The sequence below is a fragment of the Panthera onca genome, chromosome B3, assembly GCF_046562875.1.
Source record: "Panthera onca isolate mPanOnc1 chromosome B3, mPanOnc1 haplotype 2, whole genome shotgun sequence".
Lineage (NCBI taxonomy): Eukaryota > Metazoa > Chordata > Mammalia > Carnivora > Felidae > Panthera > Panthera onca.
The window spans coordinates 76,540,128-76,561,341 of NC_138344.1; the positions used below are offsets into that span (position 1 = coordinate 76,540,128).

Genomic DNA, 21,214 nt, shown 5'->3' on the forward strand with positions numbered 1-21,214 from the left:
GAGCCTGCTTGGAATCCTCTGTCCCCCTCTGTCTGCCCCTCCCCCATTCATGCTGGCACTCTCTCTCTCTCTCTCTCTCTGTCTCTCAAAAATAAATAAGTATTTTTTTAAAAAAAGAATTTATACAACTCAACACTAAGAAAACCCAAATAGTCCAATTAAAAAATGAGCAGAGGACATGAAAAGACATTTTTCCAAAGAAGACACACACATGGTCAAGAGACACACAAAAAGATATTCAACATCACTCAGGTATTCAACATCTCAAAGAAATGCAAATCAAAACAATGAGCTATCACCTCACACCTGTCAGAATGGCTAGAATAAAAAATACTAGAAATAACAAGTGTTGGCAAGGATGTAGAGAAAAAAGAACCCTCATGCATTATTGATGGGAATACAAACTGGTGCAGCCATTGTGGAAAACAGTATTAAGATTCTTCAAAAAATTAAAAATAGAATTACCATATGATCCACCAATTCCGTGCTGGGTATTTACCCAAAGAATATTAAAAGAGTAATATGAAAAGATATATGCACCCCTATGTTTATTGTAGCATTATTTATAATAGCCAAGATATAAAAGAAACCTAAATGTCCATTGACAGATGAATGGATAAAGAAAATGTGAGGAATTAATATATATATATATATGTGTGTATATATATATATAAAACATATTTTATATTTTTATATGTAATTATATATTTTACATATAATTATATATAATATATAATATAACATATATATAAAATGTAAATATATATAATATATAATTTACATTATATATAGTATATAATTTACATTATATATTATATATATTTATATTTATTATATATATATATATATATATATATATACCATAAGGAGAAATCTTGCTATTTACAAGGAAAGATCTAGAGGGTATAATGCTAAGTGAAATAAGTCAGAGAGAAAGAAATACCAAATGATTTCATTAATATATGGAATTTAAGAAACAAGGAAAGAAAAAAAAGCCACAAACAAAAAAAACACTCTTTAATATAGAAAACAAATTGGTGGTTGTCAGAGTGGAGGTAGGTGTGGAGAAGGTTGAAATAAGTGAAGGGGATGAAGAGTACACTTATCGCAATAAGCACTGACTATAGAATTGTTGAATCATATTGTATATTTGAATCTAATATAACACTGTATGTTAATTATACTTGAATTAAAAAGAAACAAGAAAAAGTTTGAACTACTCAATAGAAAAATGGACAAAATAACAAGTAATTTTACAAAAGAAGAATTTTGTATGAGTACAAGGCACTTACCAAGTTGTGAAATGCTAAATCTCATTACTAATCAAAAAGATGTAAATTAAAACCACAGTTGAGATAGATCATATGCATAAGATTTTAAAAGTCTTAATATCTGACAGTATCAGATTTAGCAGAATGTGAAGCAACAGAGTTCTCATCCTCTCTTGTAGGTGTGCAAATTGAAGCAGTCACTTTATTTTTTTAAGGGTAGAATGTATCTTAGTATTTAATAAGATATTACCCTAGCAGTATTTTTTTCTTTTTAAATTTTTATTTAAATTCTAGTTAGCATACATTGAAATATTGGTTTTAGGAGTAGAATTCAGTGATTCCTAACTTGCACACAATACCCAGTGCTCATCATAACAAGGAACAAACAATTTGTAGTCATCATCAATAGACATTCAGATTGTTCATACATGCGTTTTATTCTCTTCCTGGGTGTATGCTTAAATTGTACCAACCCTTTGAAGTTATGTGTGACTATGTGACCAGTATCATTTCGAAGTGGGAGGCTTTAAAACCTGTGAGTGAGTGATCAAGTTTTTTCCCCCTCTTCCATGGCTACTTCCTTCGCTGAAGGAAGGTGATGTGGAAGAAACTCTCCTTACTCAACCCCCATCTAAGATGAAAATGTAACACCAATAACATACACTTTGATGTTTAAGCCACTAAGATTTTGGAGGTTGTACTAGTCCATTATGATTGCTCTAGTATCACCAAGTAGTGTTGAACATGCTTGTATTTATTAGCCAGCAATTCTAATAGTTGGCATTTATCCTATTGATTCTGTACACAAAGAAGCCATTTAGAAAAATTCTTTAAAGGGGCACTTGAGTGGCTCTGTCAGTTAAGGGTCCACTCTTGGACTTGGTTTTGGCTCACGTCAGGATCTCACAGTTTGTGTATTTGAGCTCCAGCGCTGACAGTGAGAAACCTGCTTGGGATTGTCCCTCTCTCCCTCCCTCTCTCTGTCCCTCCCCCACTCACGTTCTCTCTCTCTCTCTCTCCCAAAATAAATAAATAAACCTAAAAAAAAAAGAACAGTGCTTTAAAGAACATCGCAGTAGTAGCAAAAAAGTGGAAAAAAATGGAATATCTATCAGCTATAAAAGAAGAAACTATAGTACATTCATACTGTGAACTCCTATAGAGACGAGAAAATTAATGAAACACATATAGCCAAATTCATCAACATAGATAAATCTCAAGGTATATTGGTTAGTATAAGAAGCAAGTCAGAATAGATATAGTTAAGATTTCATTTGTGTTGAATGTAGCATGAAGAGTTCATGGAAGTTATGTATTGTATTAGAACTTGTGCATAGATTGTAAAAATATAAAGATAACCTATGAAGTGTTTAATACAAAATTCAGGATACTGGTTTTTCTCTGGGTAGAGGGTAAGGAGGTACAATAGAGGGAATTTAACTGGTAATAGTCTATTTCTTTTTTTATTTTATTTTATTCTTTAACGTTTATTTATTTTTGAGAGAGAGAGACAGAGTGCAAACAGGGGAAAGGTAGAGAGAGTGGAAGACACAGAATCCGAAGCAGGCTCCAGGCTCTGAGCTGTCAGCACAGAGCCCAATGCGGAGCTCAAGCCCATGAAGTGCAAGATCATGACCTGAGCCAAAGTTGGATGCTCAATTGATTGAGCCACCCAGGTACCCCTAATATTCTATTTCTTAACATGGGGGGGTATAAATATGGGTGTTCATGTTGTTATTGCATTGTAACCTATACTTATACATTTTATATACTCTTCTTCATGTATTTTATATTTCACAGACAAAACTATTTTGAAGTCCTCAGTAATAATCCTGACACACGAGGACCCATAAAATAGGTTGAATCATACTTTGATAAGTGACTTATATAACTCCTTAAGAAAAGTCTGATTTTGTTGTCCAAGGACACTTGACGATGAATTGATTATATCCTAATTCTGTTTTGACTTTCGCAAGGTGTTGGGAAATTCACTTATTAGCTCCATTTCCATTTTTATATTTATAGAATAGCAGTAATATACCAGCTTATTTGAAGATTAATGTTTGCAAAATACCTTATACCTTCAATATAGTTCCATATACTATATTAAAATAATATATTAAAAATACACCTTAGCTTCTGACTAATGGAAATTCTCTGACGAATAATGGATATATTGGCAATCTAGATCATCACTGGCTTGGTTGTAAGTGATGATAAGAAACATTTAGCTTAATGGAAGAGATAAAAAATGATAGCAATTAGATAGATTTTTGAAAGCTGAAAGTTTAAACACATACCAAACTATGAAAACACTTTAATAGTGCTTTTTGCATGGTAGAAAAATTTTTCAGGGACATACAAATCCATAGGAAGAGTGTTTTCAACAAAGTACCAAAAGGCAACCTTCCTACTTAGGATGTTAGCGCTGAATGTTAAAATGCCGTGCTGCTGATTTTGGTTTTAACTCTTGAAGATGACAGGTAACCAACCGTACAACATTAGTTTTTCAAATGGTCATGAAAAAAAATATTGTCACTGCCAAAATCACAGATAAATTACCAGCTGTCCTTTTTTTAGAAGTGTATGAGGTCCAGTACAGTGCTTTCTTCAAAGGCAGGTCATTAAAGAGAGGAGATTGAATCAGGCATGAATGAAATAGGGGTTAGAGGACTGACTCCAGTATGGGTGACCACAGGTATAATGTCTAAGACAACAAGACAATATCATGTAGGATCTGATTTAGAAAGCATACCTATGGGATGTGATGTGATGGACGCAAGCCCTCTGGTAGTAGTACCTAGAACATGGCCATAAAGTAATAGGGCCCTGTCTCTACAAAGAGAAGTTACAGATGAGGACAGAGTAGGCTGAAAAGCAGAATAGGGCTTGCTAGCAGGGAGGTAGAATGTAAATCTGAACACAAATTAGGCTAATAATCACAAATAAAAGATATACAAATTAGCTATTTATTCCAGGAGGTTCACACTAAGAACATTATATTTTCATTTAGCTATGAATGGAAATTTGAATTGTGGCCAGACTTACATGATTCCCAACTTTGTATTGCACAGGGTTAAATTTTCAAGGTGAAGAATTTCTGTACCTGCAATTGGCCAGACCAAAGAGGAAAGGACTGGTTATAAAAGCCATCCTGTTTGCTATGCTACTTTTATAGATAGTGAAAACTTTTTACTTAATATAATCAAACTTTATGGAAAAATATAATTTCCATGGGACTACTTCTAACCTATATTTCAGAATTGTGATGGGTATTTTCTATTTTCCCGTCTAGTTTCACTCCTTCAGAATCTTCTCTGTACCCCCAAAGGCTGACATCTAGCGGTTGCCTCCAGAGATGACCTGTCCTCTGACTACTGGATGGAAGTCCAATAGGAAGCTTCTGCAATAGGTTAGAGGGCAGGAAGAGAATGAGATGGGGTATTCATTCCCTATATTAGCTAGTCTTCAAAGGTAACCCCCAACAATTCCTTCCTTGTATATACATATCACTCTTGCTATCAAGAGTTGGAGATTATTTCTGTTCTCCTTGAATCTGTGCTGGCCCTTGACTAGCTTCTACAAATAGAATGTAGCAGAAGGGCAATTTGAGACTTCCAAACTCAGACCAAAGAGAACTGGAAGCTTCTATTTGCTGCCTCCTGGAATTTAGCCACCATGGTATGAGAAGCCCAGGATAGACAGAAGCCCAAGATAGATGGAAGAATCACAAAAATGAGAATCAAGCACTCTAGCTATATCAGGCACTTATTGACGGCCATCTGAGTGAGTCATTGTGGTAGCTAGTCACCAATATGGCACCCAATGAAGGTTGTTTCCCAAGCTTTGGGATAGTTTGTTTTGCAATAATAGATAGCCAAAACAGAAATTGGTACCTAGGGAGTAATGTGCTGCTGTAACAAAAACCTTAAACATGTGGCATTGGCTTTGGGATAAGGGATCTCACAGAGGTAATCAATGGAGGCCTGTAAGACAGTGAAGAAATTGTTGAGCCTGGAGCAAAGGTGAGTTTCTGCCCTATTATGTAGAGGGAGAATGTTTGACAATGCTGTAATTTTTGGTAACATGAGAGATAGAAAATATATCTAACAACCTTGTGTATTTGGCTCAGAAGGTTTCCAAACAAAGTTAAGAGTCTACTGGTTTCTTTAGGTGTATATGACCATTAATAGGGTAAAATGACTTGAGAAGAAACCATTTAACTCGTAAGCAGTATCTAGAATACAAGTCAACAACACATTTTCTGAAATGGGCCAGATAGTAAATATTTTAGGCTTTTCAGGTTGCATGTTGTCTGTAGCAACTACTCAACTCTGTACTTGTAGCATGAAAGTGGACACAGACAATCTGTAAGTGATTCGATGTGACTGTGCTCCAATAAAAAAAGAAAATTGACTGACAAAAGCAGGTGACAGCCTGTATTTGACCTGTAGGCCATAGTTGACCAACCTCTGACCCAGAAAAAACATTTTCAAATAAGGATTTGGTGAGTTGGAACATAAGTTATTCTCCTATTTATCTCTTCCAGCCCATATGAGATTTTCAGAGTAAATTAATACCTGGGGGCAAAGATAAAATCCAGAGTGCTGCCACATTATGAAGATCAGTTCAATAATGCAGTTGAAAGACTGTTTAACCTTCATAAAGATTAAGGATTTGTCCCTTAGACCCTGTCAGCTAGACAATGGGATTTTTAAAAATCTTAAGGGGCTTGCCTTGTTGACCTTCTTTCTCGCTAGACAGTAAAGTTTTTTTGCCTTGTAGGCCCATTCAGCTAGAAAAAAAAAGATTTCAAGAATCTTAAAGGCATTGTCCTTACAGCGTTCTGATTCTAAGCCCTAAGTAGAGAGGAGTGTGTCTTTAAAATCTGTCATAAAATAAGGTATAGGTACATAGGAAGTCCAAACATTTTAACAGAAATTTTAAGAGCGTGGACTAAAAGGGACTGAGGTAGTACAAAATGAAAAAGGTCTCAGGTGTTAGTAATTTCCTATGAATAGGACACAAGCTAAGAAAATTACTCAGCAGCAAACACATTCTGCTTCTTATAGAAAAGTAACAATAACAGAGCAGGCAGAGCCATGAAGAACCATTCTCAGGGAGTATAGACCTAATCAAGAAACATGGTATATCCCTGGAGACAGAGGAAATGGTAACATGTCCTGCTAGATTTCAGAATTGTTTTGGGCCAGTAACTGCTATGTTATTTCAGTTTTACACTTTTAGAGTGAAGGTTTCTATTGTGCCTGCCATGTGTTTTCCTCATTATTGTTTGTTAGGTGTGTATGGGACAGATAATTATTGTGTTAGTGTTTCATTTTTTAGTTTTCAGGTGCTCCTGAGGAGCTTGAGGACTCTGTCTCATCTATATCTGGCTCTGATATAGGTGATAAGAGTTTTTGATATGAGCTGATGCCATAAGGGGATGGAAACTTGTAGGGTAATTGGGAGGTGTTAAGTGTACTTTGTACATGAATTGTTATAGCCAGAAGGCAGAGGCTGGAGTGCCTTTCCAAATTCCTCCTCCCTTTCTATATGCGTGTTACTCCTAATTCAAGTGGTGGAGTTTATTGCCCCTTTCCTTGAATATGGACTGCCCTTGTAACTAACTTTGATCAATCAAATGGCCATGAAATTGGTGAAATTACTGATTTGGGACCTAAGAGCCCAGGCTTTAAGAAGATTGGTGATATGGCAGATCTGAGATGAGCTACTCAGATCCTACGTTAGAGAAGAACTTCTTGTTCAGCAGTGAGGAATGAAGACAACAGAGAGACATTAAGTGTCGGTTCCTTCAGCATCTGCCTCAGCTAAAGAGTCCCACCTCACCTCAGGTCATGCCTTTCCTGAAGACTAAGCAAAGGGATGTTATAAAAGGTCTGGACATTTTGCCTGATATGCAACAGATTTGCAGGTTAACCAACTGCATCACAGTTGGACTTCTTCCTTTGCCTAATCCTGCTTCTTCCACGTTTCCCCCTCTCAGGTGTTGATCAATAATAAATATTCTGCACCCCAAAATTCTCAGAATCTTCTTCTGGAGAATCCAACCTATGACATATAGGTTCTACTATCTGACCGTTAGAATCTGGTAGCCTATGCTGTGAAAAGCTATATCCAAATCGAAAGGCCAGGTGGAAAATACTCTGGTGGATGAATCCAGCTGAGTGTGTTGTTAATAGCCACTATCAAATGGAAACTATGTGAATGAGCCACCTTGGACCTTCCAACCCTGTTGAACTCTAAATGACTGTTGGACTTCCTGGCATCATGTGGATTAGAAGAACCACACAGTGAAACCATGGAAATATGAACAATAGTAAAATAGTTGTTTTAAACCACTAAGTTTTGGGGTGTTGTGTTATGCATCAATAGTTAATTGAAACATTCCCCAGCTCTCTCCATGCAAGTTGTGCTTCCGTACTAAGGGCCACATCTCTCTGGCAAATTTTCCCTGCAGCTACATCCTCTGGATTCTGTTAACTGGTAACATGTTCCCCGTCTTGGTACCCCAAGATTATTGTGCATTTATTGTGAAGCTCATTATTCTTTTGTCTTATTTCCTATAAAAAGGGAAAATATCTCCCAAATTTTATAAAATCAAGGAGACATGATTTCTAAATATAGGAGATTTAGGGGAGCCTGGATGGCTTAGTTGGTAGAACATGTGACTCCATTTGGGGATTGTGAGTTCAAGCTCCACGTTGAGAATAGAGATTACTTTAATTATTATTATTATTTTTTAATACAGGAGGTTTAAGCAGAAATCTTCCAACTCTTTCTCCTGCCTTCTTGCAAATTCATCTTATCTCTGGAAAGAAGTATGTTGGTGTACCTCTGCTATTAAAAATAGGCTAGAGGTAAGGTCTATTAATCTTGTTTTCTTTCCGTAAAAGGAAAAGCAAATGTTAAATGTCTTATCAAAAGGTTTTAGTCCTCAAGTAGGACATATTCCTTGGGTTCTGCCATAACTAGTAGGGTTTGACAGTCTGATGTGCTTTGAACAGACTTTCAAAAATGTGGCCTTAAACAAAAGCAACTAATGTTTAATGGTGGCTTTTTAGGGAACTTGTTAGGTGAATAAGTTTGGAGAAGGAAAGCCTTTTAAAGATTTTTCTATTTATTTATTTATTTATTTATTTATTTATTTATTTATTTTAATTTATTTATTTTATTTTAAACTCTACCCATGAGGTAGGGCTCAAACTCATGACCCCAAGATCAAGACTTGCATGCTCCACTGACTGAGCCAGCTAGGCACTCCTCTCTATATATATATTTTTTCTTTTTTTAAATTTTTTAATGTTTATTTATTTTTGAGAGAGAGAGAGAGCATGAGCGGAGCAGAAAGAGAGGGAGACAGAGAATCCCAAGGAGGCTCCAGGCTCTGAGCTGTCAGCACAGAGCCCGATGTAGGGCTCTAACTCATGAACTGTGAGATCATGACCTGAGCTGAAATCAGATACTTAACCGATTGAGTCACCCAGGCACCCCGCTCCTCAATATATTTTTAAATTGTTTTATAAAATAAATAAAAATTTTGCTATCTTATATTTAGTCTCCCACCCTTTATTAACAAGCCAAGATCAAGTTAGTCTTCTAATTGTTACACTAAACTGAGTATTACCAGTTTGGTAAATAAATTGCTGGTAAATTATCTACTGTAAATGACACATCATTATATTTGTGCCACCTAACGCTAGGCATTTTGTAAACTTTTGAGTATTTTTGGTAATGTGTGACTCAGATTTTTTAAGTTAATGTTGGGCTTAACCCTTTATCCAAGTTTACCCAGAACAGACTCAGTTTATGCCCACTGTCTCATTATGACTGTTATCATTACTATTGCTCTTTCTTATTCACAGAACTGTACTTTGGACAATACATTTTCTGGTTTTCTTACCTCAAGTGGTGGTTATATCTAAGACAAAACTATTCATACTTAGAAAATAGTAGTAGAAATGTTTAAATATTTTAAAGGCTGGGTTTTTGTTGTTTTTGCCAAATAACAGGTCAATGTCTTTAAATGAACATGAGATCTTTAAAAAAGTTAACATGAATTTTTAAAAGAATCTATAAAACTTTAGACTTAATTGGTTGAAAATACACTTTCTCAAGTTGAGATAAGCTTAATATTAAAATTATGTTCCATAAACTGACTTTTATAATTTTTGTCTATGGAATGTTTTCCTAGTACTTGAAGAAAACAAATGAGGTTTGAAACCACAAAGTACATTAAGGGTTTTCTTGATCAGTAGTTACATAAATTAGAGGGAATGTCAGTTTTATATTAATATTTAATAATAAGTTGATTAAATTTTGATTGAAAGCCTGTTTGTTTACATATTATGTAAATTGATTTTGAAATAAAGTTTATAGATTTAGATGATGTTTACATTATTTCAGTTTCTAAGTTTACATATGCCACATAAATTTCGGTGCCTAAATGACAACCCCTAAATAAGTTTCAATTTGGAAAAAAATAGCAAAATAGTAGAATTAGTGAGTAGGAAGTTTTTCAAAATTAAATTTCAACCTTTTTTCCCCATTAGCTTCATTCTCTTATAACTTAAAATGAAAAAGATCATATATGCCTACATGCAAAGAAATCTCTAAGTGGTTGTTCTCTCTTTTGAAATTGTATTTACTAGCACTACCCTTACTCACATCTATCTTTGATCTTTGCTTTGTGAGTCTTATCCGTGTGAGCTGTACCATTCAGTCTTCCTTACCTTGCATATCAGGTATGAGATTGGTGCCCAAAATATACAAATACAGAAAATATACAAATTTTTCAAGCTCAAACAAAAGAGAAAAAATAACCCGTTTGAAAAATGAGCAAAAGATTTGCATCCTTCACCAAAGGATATATACAGTGGCAAAGAAGCATATGAAAAGATGCTCCATTCATATGTTATCAGAGTAATACAAATTAAAAGAACAGTAAGGTACCAGTACACATTTATTAGAACGGCCAAAATCCAGAATACTGACAACACCAAACACTATGAAGATGGAGCAACAGAAACTCTCGTTCATTGCTGGTGGGAATGCAAAATGGTACAGCGACTTTGGAAGACATTTTGGCAGTTTTTTGTTTTTTGGCTTTTTTAAACAAAGCTAAACATAGTCATGCTGCACATAAAAGTTCAGTTCCTAGGTATTTACCCAACTGATTTGAAAACATGTCTACAAAAAGCCTTCAAGTGAATGTTTTTAGTAGCTTTATTCATAATTATCAAAAACTGCAAGCAACAAAGATATCCTTCAGTAGGTGAATGATAAATTGTGGTGCATCCATACAACTGAATATTACTTGGTGGTAAAGAAAATGAGCTATCAACCTAGGTAAAGACATGAAGTATCCTTAAATGTATATTGCTATCTTCTTTCACAGAAGATAGTCTGAAGGGTTACATACATTAGAATTCCGATTATATTATTATTCTTAAAATGGTATATAAAGGTTAAAAATATACAAACAATAAAAAAATATAGTGGTTACTAGAGGAGAGGGAGAAAGTTCTAATAAGTGAAAAATAGTTTTTTATTGAGGGACTGAAATTATTCTATGTGATAATGGTGAATACGTAATAGTATGCATCTGTCAAAAGCCTATAGAATTTTATCACACAAAGAGTGACCTTAATGTATGCAAATATTTAAAAATTCGTCTAGAAAGTTGGAGAATCCCAGGATGGAATACAGACTGTGATGAAAGAATCCGACTGTATTATAAGTGTACGAATAAAACTTCAAAGAAGGACATAGAGAGGAAAGGTGCTATGTAAAGAGCTGGAAATGAGTGGAGCCTATAATACTTAAGGTAAAACACTTTAGTTGATAAAGCTGTTTCCTATGGAGTATTAGCTAACAATGCTGATAAAGCACAATATACATATTTAAATTGAAGAATTAAATAAATGAATAGAAGATGGTGGAAGCCTGGTTTCTCCCTCGTAGGTGGAGGTTAGAGACAAGAAAAGGGAAGAACTAGAATAATCCATGCTGTAAAAGATCAGAGCTGGAAACACCAGTAGGAACTCATATTTAGCTTAATATAGATATAGATAGTTACATAGAGAAATATTTCTATATTATAAATACATAGATTATATATGCAATTACATTTTCTCAATCTGTCATTTGAGAGATCCAGAAACAATGACACCCTAGTAGCAACAAGGGTATTGAGTACCCAGATTTTGGATTCTACTACTGTCTACATAAGAAGAAACAGGGCTTCTTGGATCAATGGTTGATTCTAAGACTGGATCTGGAAATATATAAGATGAATCTGGAGCATTATGTAGTGCTAGAAAGTAAGGAAGTGTTATGGCCTGAATATCTGTGTCCCTCCAAAATTCATATATTGAAATCTAATCCTCAATGTGATTGTATTTAGAGACAGGGCCTTTGGGAGGTTATTAAGACAGGAGGGTGAACTCTTCATAAATGGAATTAGTGCACTTGTAAGAAGAAGAAAGGTAGTAGCTTGCCCCCTCTCTCTCTCTCTCTCTCTCTGTCATGTGAGGATACAGTAAGTCAGGAGACTAAAGCCAGAAGAGGTTCCTCACCAGAACCCAATCATGGTGGTACCCTTATCTTAGACTTCCAGAATTGAAGAATTGTGAGTAATAAATTTCTGTTGTTTATAAGCCACCTAGCTAATGGTATGGTACTGTATTGTAGCAGCCTGAACTAAGGAGTGCTCAAAACAAAACTAACAAAACAAAAACCTACATTGATGTGGTATGTTGAAGGGATAACAAAGCCAACTGAAAGAATTGCAAATAGCCAAAGCTGGAAAAATATGAGCAATAAAATAAAGGATTAGATTATAATCCAAAGTATAAGATAAATTCCCATGAATCCATGATGATATAAATGATTGAATAAATGTATAGGGAAGAAAAGACAAATCTCCTTTGCAGCAGAATTACAAATAATTTATGTAGATATTTGCCTTCATAGAAGGGAGGTGTATAAACCCCCACTTCTTAAGTGTAGGAGATGTGCAGTGACTTTTTTCCTAAGAAGACAATATGGAAAGGAGGGGGAGGATGAGCAGTGAGAAAACCTGAGAAATACTACCTTAGCCAGGTGATCAAGGTCAACATCAATATCTATATTAGGTTATAAATCAAGGTGATGGTATGTGCCCTTGACATGATGTGATAAAATGGCAGTTTAACTATTATTTTCCTTCCTAAAACCTGTAACCCCAGTCTAGCTGTGAAGGAAAAAACAAAAAACAAAAAACAGACAAATTCTACTAGAGGAGCATTCAACAAAATACCTGACTTGTATTCTTCAAAACTGCTAGGGCCATACAAAACAGGGAAAAATCTAAAAAAAATTGTCACACTCAAGAACAGTCTAAAAAGATGTAACACCTAAACATCATGCAGTATCCTGGATGGGATCTTGGAACAGAAAAAGAATATAAGGTAATAACTAAGGAAACTGGAATAAGGTGTGAACTTTAGTTAACTATAATGGTTCAACATTGGTTCATCAGTTCTAACAAAAGTACCATACTCATGTCAGATGTTAAAAATGAGGAAATTGGGGCGCCTGGGTGGCTCAGTTGGTTAAGCGGCCGACTTCGGCTCAGGTCATGATCTCACAGTCCGTGAGTTCGAGCCCCGCGTTGGGCTCTGTGCTGACAGCTCAGAGACTGGAGCCTGCTTCAGATTCTGTGTCTCCCTCCCTCTCTGACCCTCCCTCATTCATGCTCTGTCTCTCTCTGTCTCAAAAATAAATAAACATTAAAAAAATTAAAAAAATAAAAATGAGGAAACTGCATGCAGAGTGTAAATAAACTCTGTATTATCATCTCAGTTTTTTCCCCTATAAATCTAAGAGCGTTCTCAAAAATAAGCTCCACCTTGAAAAAAGTGTCTAGTGTAGAGTCTAACACATAGTAGGTTGATAGTCAATGATAGTTAGGAAAGAAATACCTTCATGCATTCAAGAATTGTGCTATTGAGAATAGAATAAGATGTAATAGCTTAAAATAAACCAAAGGACCCATCTTGTTCAACTTCTGTATAAAGAAGAAAGATGAGAACAAGAGATGTTAAGTGACTTGCACAGTGTCATGGAGTAATTGAAAAGTAGGTGCCTTCCCTAAACAGAATTGCTCAGCGAATGAGACCCCAAATTATTGGAGTATTTTTCTTTATATCTGTATAACAAACTATGCTTTCTAATTTGAGTAATTTTAATATACTGAAAGGGAAAAGTTGGTACCCATAGGCAATTTAGTTAGGGACCTTTAAGACAATCTGGTTGTACAACTGTAGACTTTAGATCAGAGGAAATTGGGCACGTTCAAGATGGTATGGCCATAGACACAACTGTAGACTTTAGAAAAGGAAACCCTCTAAAATAAACTGACCATTAAATAATTGAAAATTGAAAGAGCTTTTGGGATGGAATTGAAAGTATATAGAAGCATGCTTTCAGATACTTCTCTGAATGAAGGAAAAAACAGCATTTGTAAAACACATATTCTACATGTTGCCATGTTCATGATGTTGTCATGTTCCCATGACCTTGGGAAAACTGTCATTTGGTGGAGTTACTATGGGCTCATTAGACAAATTGAGGGAAAAAAAAAACAATAAAAGCTTTTCTCTGGTAAGTACCTATAGTTAATGAAAGGTTTTCCCTTCATAAATCCAAAGTTTGGAATGATTATGGACCAGGAGAAATTCCTAACACATGAATAAATCTCCTCACCAAAAAATTCATGGTTCAGCTAAGCCTTAATTGCTTACAGATGAAGTTATCTGTGGTATTAAGATAGTGATATTTATTAAATATTTTATGTGTTACATATCTTTATTAAGTTTTGAGTCATTAAAATAATGTAGTCTTCTCAATAGTTTATAACAGGAAAATCTCAATTAAGTCTAGGAACTTTGCTCCATTTCACCACACCCTTTCCACGCAGGTTAGAAATAGGTTTAAATGTTAAAACAATATTTTCATAAGTAGATGCCATTCTTCAAACAATGATATAGATAAAAATTGTTGGGGTGCCTGGGTAGCTCAGTTGGTTGAACATCCAACCCTTGAAATCAGCTCAGGTCATGATCTCACGGTTCGTGGGATCGATTCCCGTGTTGGGTTCTGCACTGTCAGCAAAGAGCTTGGGATTCTCTCTTTCCAATTTTCTCTCTCTGCCCCTCCCCTACTCGTGCACTCTCTCTCTCTCTCAAAATAAATAAACATTGCTTATTTGTGAATAGATTTGATGCATAGGTCATCGATATCTTGTAGAAATATAACTGGTAGGGATGGTAAATTCTAGTTACCCCATATTTTTCTGATAGACATATGCTTACATAGATGACAGTAGTTATTAAATATTGCATTCAGATTCATACATATGATAGAGCAATGTTAAAGATTATTTGGGAATAGAAGAATGCTTTAAAAGAACAATAATTCTGGGGCGCCTGGGTGGCTCAGTCGGTTGAGCGCCGACTTCGGCTCAGGTCACGATCTCGCGGTCCGTGAGTTCGAGCCCTGCATCGGGCCCCTGTGCTGACAGCTCAGAGCCCGGAGCCTGTTTCAGATTCTGTGTCTCCCTCTCTCTGACCCTCCCCCATTCATGCTCTGTCTCTCTCTGTCTCAAAAATAAATAAAACATTAAAAAAAATTAAAAAAAATAAAATAAAAGAACAATAATTCAAAACATGTGCTGTTGAAGCTTTGGAATTAGACCATAAGTTGTTTAATTATAAAGAAAGAAACACACGCAAATTCGGGTTTTCAAATGATAATTTGTTAAAGTTTTCTCGTGTAGAAGTTACTTTTATTCTCCAATTTTGATCAAAATATTTACTTGTACTCTGAATGCACCTATAAACTACATATGTAGTATTATATTTTTACACAGTTTAATTATTAAAGTAACTTTACAGAGCTCATAAAATGTTTTTAAGGAATGAAAGCCAAAAGACTGTGAAGACATATTTATAACATGCCACTACACCTCTGTCACACTGATTGCCATCCAGTTAAGCAACATGCAAACAAAATTATCTTTTATAGAAGGGAAACAATGTATAGGAAATCAAAATGTTTTCCACTTGGTCATCGAGGAAGTTTCCTTCATCTGCTTTTTATACTATTGTTACTTGATTGTATATAAATACTATCTTTTGTTAAGTTCTTTTCACAATTAATTCAAAATCTCCTTAAAAAATTATTTATTCTGTAATTCAATTAATAAAAATTTCCAAATAATATAATTAAAGAAAAAAATCTAGAAATACTGAACTGCTGTCCTGCCATCTTGCATTGGGTGGACAAGTAATTTTTTGCTAAGACTGCTAGTGGCCGGCTCACAGAAGGCACAGCTGCTCAAGTTCAAGGGGCCGCAGGACATTGAGGGTTTCCAGGTGACCTTCAGGATGAAAGTGTACAGTTGAGAGGTGGCCATCTTTGGGTCCCCCAATATCTACTGCAAGGGGGGGCAATTCAGGACATGCCTCAAGTTCACTATCAACTGCTTTTACTACCTGCCGACCAACATGTGACACTCCAGCATCTGCAAGATGTTGCGTCTCCATCCTTGGTCCTCCACCCCCGGTCCTTGGCCCCTGGAGCAGGGATCCCCCTTCAGAGCAGTGGAACCCCACCCAGAACGTCGGGACTATCCTCCTGAGCATCACTTCCCTTCTCATGGAACCCAGCACCTTCTCATTAGCACCATAGATGGCTCCTACTTGTGCTGGGTACTAGGTCAGGGCCTGCCCAGGTGGGCGGGGCACGTCGGTGGGTGAACTGTGGTGGCCTGAAAGACCCAGAACCTGGCCTTGTCTGCAGCTCCTGCTGGCAGGAGCCAGAAACTTTAGGTTCCCAACTCCCAAGTGACCAGATTAATTTGTGGTCACCTCTTCTCTGGTTTGTTTGGAATCTAAATAAAATGGCTTCATGAGGAAAAACAAAAAGGTCACCTTTACCAAAGGGATTTTGGAGAATAGATCAATGGGAGGTCATGGCCTATAGTTTCAAATCTATTTGGCAAGGGTCAAGGAAATTACACTTTATTTACCAGTATTCGTAATTTGTCTTGTTAATTAGACCACAGTCTATTAAATCAGAGAAAGCATCAGTGTTGTTGGTTACTTATAATGAATTTTCATTTTTAGAGATTCTTCAAGAAGTAGGGAAACTCACTTTTTGCTCTTGGTATTTTTCTTATTAAAACAAAGGAACTGTCAGTGTCTCTTCTTGAACATAACTCTGATTATTCTAACTATTTTTCCCCTCTATCCATTTTGTTTTGATTTTTCTCCACTTAACTGCCTTTTCTCATTCCAAAGTTAGCTCTTCTAAACTTAAATATCTTCTGCAGAAATACTTTCTGGCGATCTGCCAATGTTTTCAGCACTGATATGTGTCAGCTTTCAGGATTGTTCAGCCTGTTGGTTTGTTTCTCTTTGAATTCATCTTTCCTCCCCCTTCTAATGGTTCCTGTATTATAAATTTCAGTTTGATTTTTATTGTGGAAGCCATATTCCCCACTTAGCAGATAAATTAGAGAATTCCTTCATGCCCAAGAAGCCAGAAAGATCAAGGTACCATCATAGGAGTTTGATCATCACCTAAACTTGAGGGCAAACTGAGCAGAAAGGAGCTTCCTGGTTCCATTAAATTCTATTCTTGTGCTCAATGAACCAAAAATATTATTTTAAATTTTATTCAAGTAGGCTTTTTATTATTTTCAAAACCTCCAATGTAAAGTCTTGATTGAAGTTTCTTTAATTCACCCACAAACCACAACATGGAATTTTGCAGTAGCAGTAGCAACAATGAGAGCTCAGAAATTCCCAGATTGTTTTGATGACAAGATCTGAGTAGTTAGCATGTGGTCTGTTACTTCCAAACCCTTAGAACTGTGTTAGATTTGCTGAGCATTTTTATATAATCCCCAGAAATGGCTAAGGTAGGATGTGCTATCATAAAGTCAAAACATGTGTAATATCCAAGTTGTTCTTTGCCATTGCCTTGTGGGATCTAAACCGGTTATTATATCCTTCCTTATTATTTATTCTAATGTTAAAGAAGACATTTCCATTAGATGCTATATTTTTTATGTCTGAAGAACATTTTCTCTTGTTTGGCATTTACAGGTAGCATAACATGGTGTGAAAGCTACTGGACCAAGTATTAGGAGACTGGTGTTCTTATCCCTGTTACACTTTGGCTCATTTGTTTTTAGCATACTTTTGTGTTATTTAGGTTGCTTTTGTTATAAGGAATAGAAACCCATCCTAGCTTATATAGGCAGAAAATAATTTCTTGGGAGGTTATAGGGAGATATAAGGATATATTACTTAAAATATAGTCTGGAAAATCTAAAATATAAGAATCAGAGCAGCTTTTGGAATTGTAGGAGTAACAACAAATAGACTGTCTCATCAGTTGCTGCTTGTGATCATCCTTATTTCTTCCTTCCCACTCCCACTCTGGCAAATTTCAGAGAAGATCTATCTTATTGGTCTCAATTGGAGAATATAGAAGGCAGCTCTTTCTGCCCACGGGTCCTGTCCCCATGCTTTAATAAAATCACTTTTTTTTTGCACCAAAAAAAAGAGAAGAATATGGAAGAAGACAGATTCTCTTGATTGCTGTAACCAGATTGTATCTAATGGGAGAAGAGCATTGCCCTTGAAGCAAAATTCAGGTGTTGTTAATGGAGGAAGAAAAAAAGATGTTGACACATAACAAAATCCAAAAGAATGTGGCAAAATAACAAATAGTTTATTAAATTCTAAGGCTTCCAAAAATATCACCCCATATTGCTATAGTGAGTTTTATATGAAATATTAGAGAGACAGCATAATAATAATTCAATTTCATAATTATCTTTGAACTGGGGCCTCTTTCCAACCTGTCACTCTTGTGGGCCAGTCCCTTATTCTGTGCTTCTTAGACTATTGTTGCAGCTTCCTGCCTGCATGGCATTTAGTTTTATTTAGCATCCTCCTAACTGCTCCTCTGTAACTGTTAGAGGTATCTTTCTAGAATACAATTGTGTCTCTTGGAAACCATAGTAGTTTCAGTAATGTCTAAACGATACCTAATACCTGTTTTTATCACCATCTGGGCAGAATTAGATGCCCATTCTGTTTAGCTATTATAACACTCTGTATATACTTCATTTAGAGTTTTTGACTCACTGAATAATTATTGTGAAAAAGGGGTAAGCTATTTAAAACAGTAAATACAATAAATTCTCAGATAAACACACATAATCCTATCTTGCTATTTTTGTTTTCTAAAGGCAATTCATGTCTGTTAAAAAAGATCCATATAGTTACCTTTCACCCACAGAGCTTGATGGGGAAGAATAAAAACTTACATGTGTTTAAAGGGAAAAGACCCAAACTACAAATTTCTGTAGGTTCGTCTGCTAAGGAGTTTGTAACTAGAGTGAACGGTCTTTCATTTAACAGGCCACCTTCATGAATTTGTATATATGCAAAACTGGCATGAAGCTAATTTCTCTGCATACTAAAGTGACAGGTGATGGGGATTTTGCATATTCTTGTGGTAACATGAGGGAGAGAGGTTTAGGGAGCCAGAGAAGTAATATGAGGAGGAAATATGAGAAAGATTTTGAAGGAAAGGTTATGCAACATGGAACTCTTTTTGAGTTGGGGAACCTCAATCAATCAAACAAACAAACAAATGATTAAGTAAGTAAATAAATAAAAATAAAACATCCAGTGAGATTTCCCCAGAATGGGAATTGCCAAAGGACTTGTAAGAATGGTTGCATCCAGCATTTAATATTAAGTCATTTGCTCTTCTGTGCATTTATAGTGGTCATTGTCTGTCTTTAAAACATCTCTTCCACTCTTCCCTGACTATGTAGCAACCATTTGGATGAACCTTTCTTCTTCCTCCAATAGTGACAGCAAATTGGTCTAAATAATCAGGTAATCCCATAATACCATTTAAACGGTGATTAGTTTGAAAACAACGTAGGCTTAATCCAGTCAACACGTTTCCTGACATTTTCTGAGGCACAGGAGTTGGTTTAGGGAAGATCTATTCAGAAGAGCCTCAAGACTTTGTGTCTAATGGTTGTGAGAATTGTCTTGCCTGTCCAACTGCATGTGGTGACATAGTTTCAATTTCTGACAGCAGTTATCCTTTGATCACATGGGGACCCATCCTTAGGAAGACTGTAATTGTGAATAACAGAGATGGAATAATGGAAAGAAGAAGATGAGTCTTTGATGACTTGATGTAGTCACTAAGATCAAATGGCCTATATAAACTGATCTTGAAGGCTTCCAAATCTCTTGTCTAGATTTCAACTTAGATGACCCAGTGAATCTCATTTACTGAATAAAACCAAACTCTTAATTCCCCCCACTTCCAAAAACTTCTCCTACAGCATTTGCTATAAATTTTATTTATTGTTTTATTTAATTGGATAATTGATATACAGTATTATATTGGTTTCAAGTGTACAACATAGTAATTCAACATTTATATACATTATGAAATGGTCACCACAGTAAGTCTATTTACCAACTGTTTTCATGCAAAGTTGTTACAATATTATTGACTATATTCCCTATGTTGTACACTACACCCTTGTGTCTTATTTATTTTATAACTGGAAGATTGTAGCTCCTTTTTTTTTTAAGTTTATTTAGTTTGAGAGAGAAAGAGAGAGAAAAAGAGAAATAGCATGTGCACATGGGGCAGAGGGAGAGGCACAGAAAGAGCAGGTTCCATGCTCTCAGCACAGACCCTGACTCTGGGCTTGAACTCACAAACCTTGACCTGAGATCATTACATGAGCTGAAATCAAGAGTCTGATGCTTACCAGACTGAGCCACCCAGGCACACCTGAAGATTGTACCTCTTAAAACCCTTCTCCTAATTATTCCAACCCCCTACCTAACCTCCTTTCTGGCAACCATCAGTTTGTTTTCTGTATCAGTCTGTTTCTGTTTTCCTTTGTATATTCATTTGTTTGGTTTCCTTAGATTCCACAAATGAAAAAATATGGTATTTGTCCTCCTCTGTCTGACTTATTTCACTTTATATAATAGCCTCTAGGTCCATCCATGTTGTCACAAATGGCAAGATTTCATTCTTTTATGAATGAATAATATTTCATTATATAGTGGACATTTAGGTTGCTTCCATGTCTTGGCTATTGTAAATAAAGTTGCAATGAACATAGAGTGCATATGTCTTTTCAAATTAGTGTTTTCATTTTCTTCAGATAATGGTAGTTCTATTTTTAATTTTTTTAAGGAACCTCCATATTGTTTTCCATAGTGGCTGTGCCAATTTACATCCCTATCAACAGTATCTGAGGATCGCCTTTGGTTCACAGCCTTGACAACACTTGTTATTTCTTGCCTTTTTGATAATAGCCATTTGACAGATGTAAAGTGACATCTCATTGTGGTTTTGATTTGCATCTACCTGATTTGCACTAACCTGATGGTTAGTGATGTTGAACATCTCTTCATGTGCCTGTTGGCCACCTGCATTTCCTCTTTGCAAAAATGTTTATTCAGGTTCTCTGCCCATATTTTTAGTTGGATTGTTTGTTTTTTGATATTGTATGAGTTCTTTATATATTTCCGTTGTTAACCCCTTTTTGGCTATACCATTTGTGAATATATTCATCCATTTATTTGGTTGCCTTTTCATTTTGGTAATGGTTTCCTTCACTGTGCAAAAGTTTTTTTGGTTTGATGTAGTCCCTTTTACTTATTTTTGCTTTTGTTGTTTTTGCCTGAGGAGGTAAATCCAAAAAATATCGGTAAAACCAATGTCAGAGGGCTTACTGCCTATATTTTCTTTTAGGAGTTTCATGACTTTGGGTTTTAGATTTAAGTTTTTAAATCATTTTGAGGTTTTGT

General features: G+C 35.6%; 1 long non-coding RNA gene across 29 annotated transcripts in view; it reads left to right on the forward strand.

Annotated features, from left to right (window-relative positions):
• Window positions 1-21,214, forward strand: part of LOC132669503 (uncharacterized) — a 62,991-nt gene that overhangs the window by 20,451 nt on the left and 21,326 nt on the right. For 21 of the 29 annotated variants that reach the window (XR_013556180.1, XR_013556197.1, XR_013556184.1 and 18 more), the window contains 2 exons: window positions 8,044-8,152; window positions 10,971-11,118. This is a non-coding gene — a long non-coding RNA (uncharacterized LOC132669503). Of the gene's footprint in view, window positions 1-2,763; window positions 2,948-4,566; window positions 4,746-5,171; window positions 5,297-7,385; window positions 7,612-7,646; window positions 7,779-8,043; window positions 8,153-10,970; window positions 11,119-11,826; window positions 11,923-21,214 lie in introns of those variants that run through there. The other 8 variants (XR_013556195.2, XR_013556187.2, XR_013556188.2 and 5 more) reach the window with 8 other exon arrangements.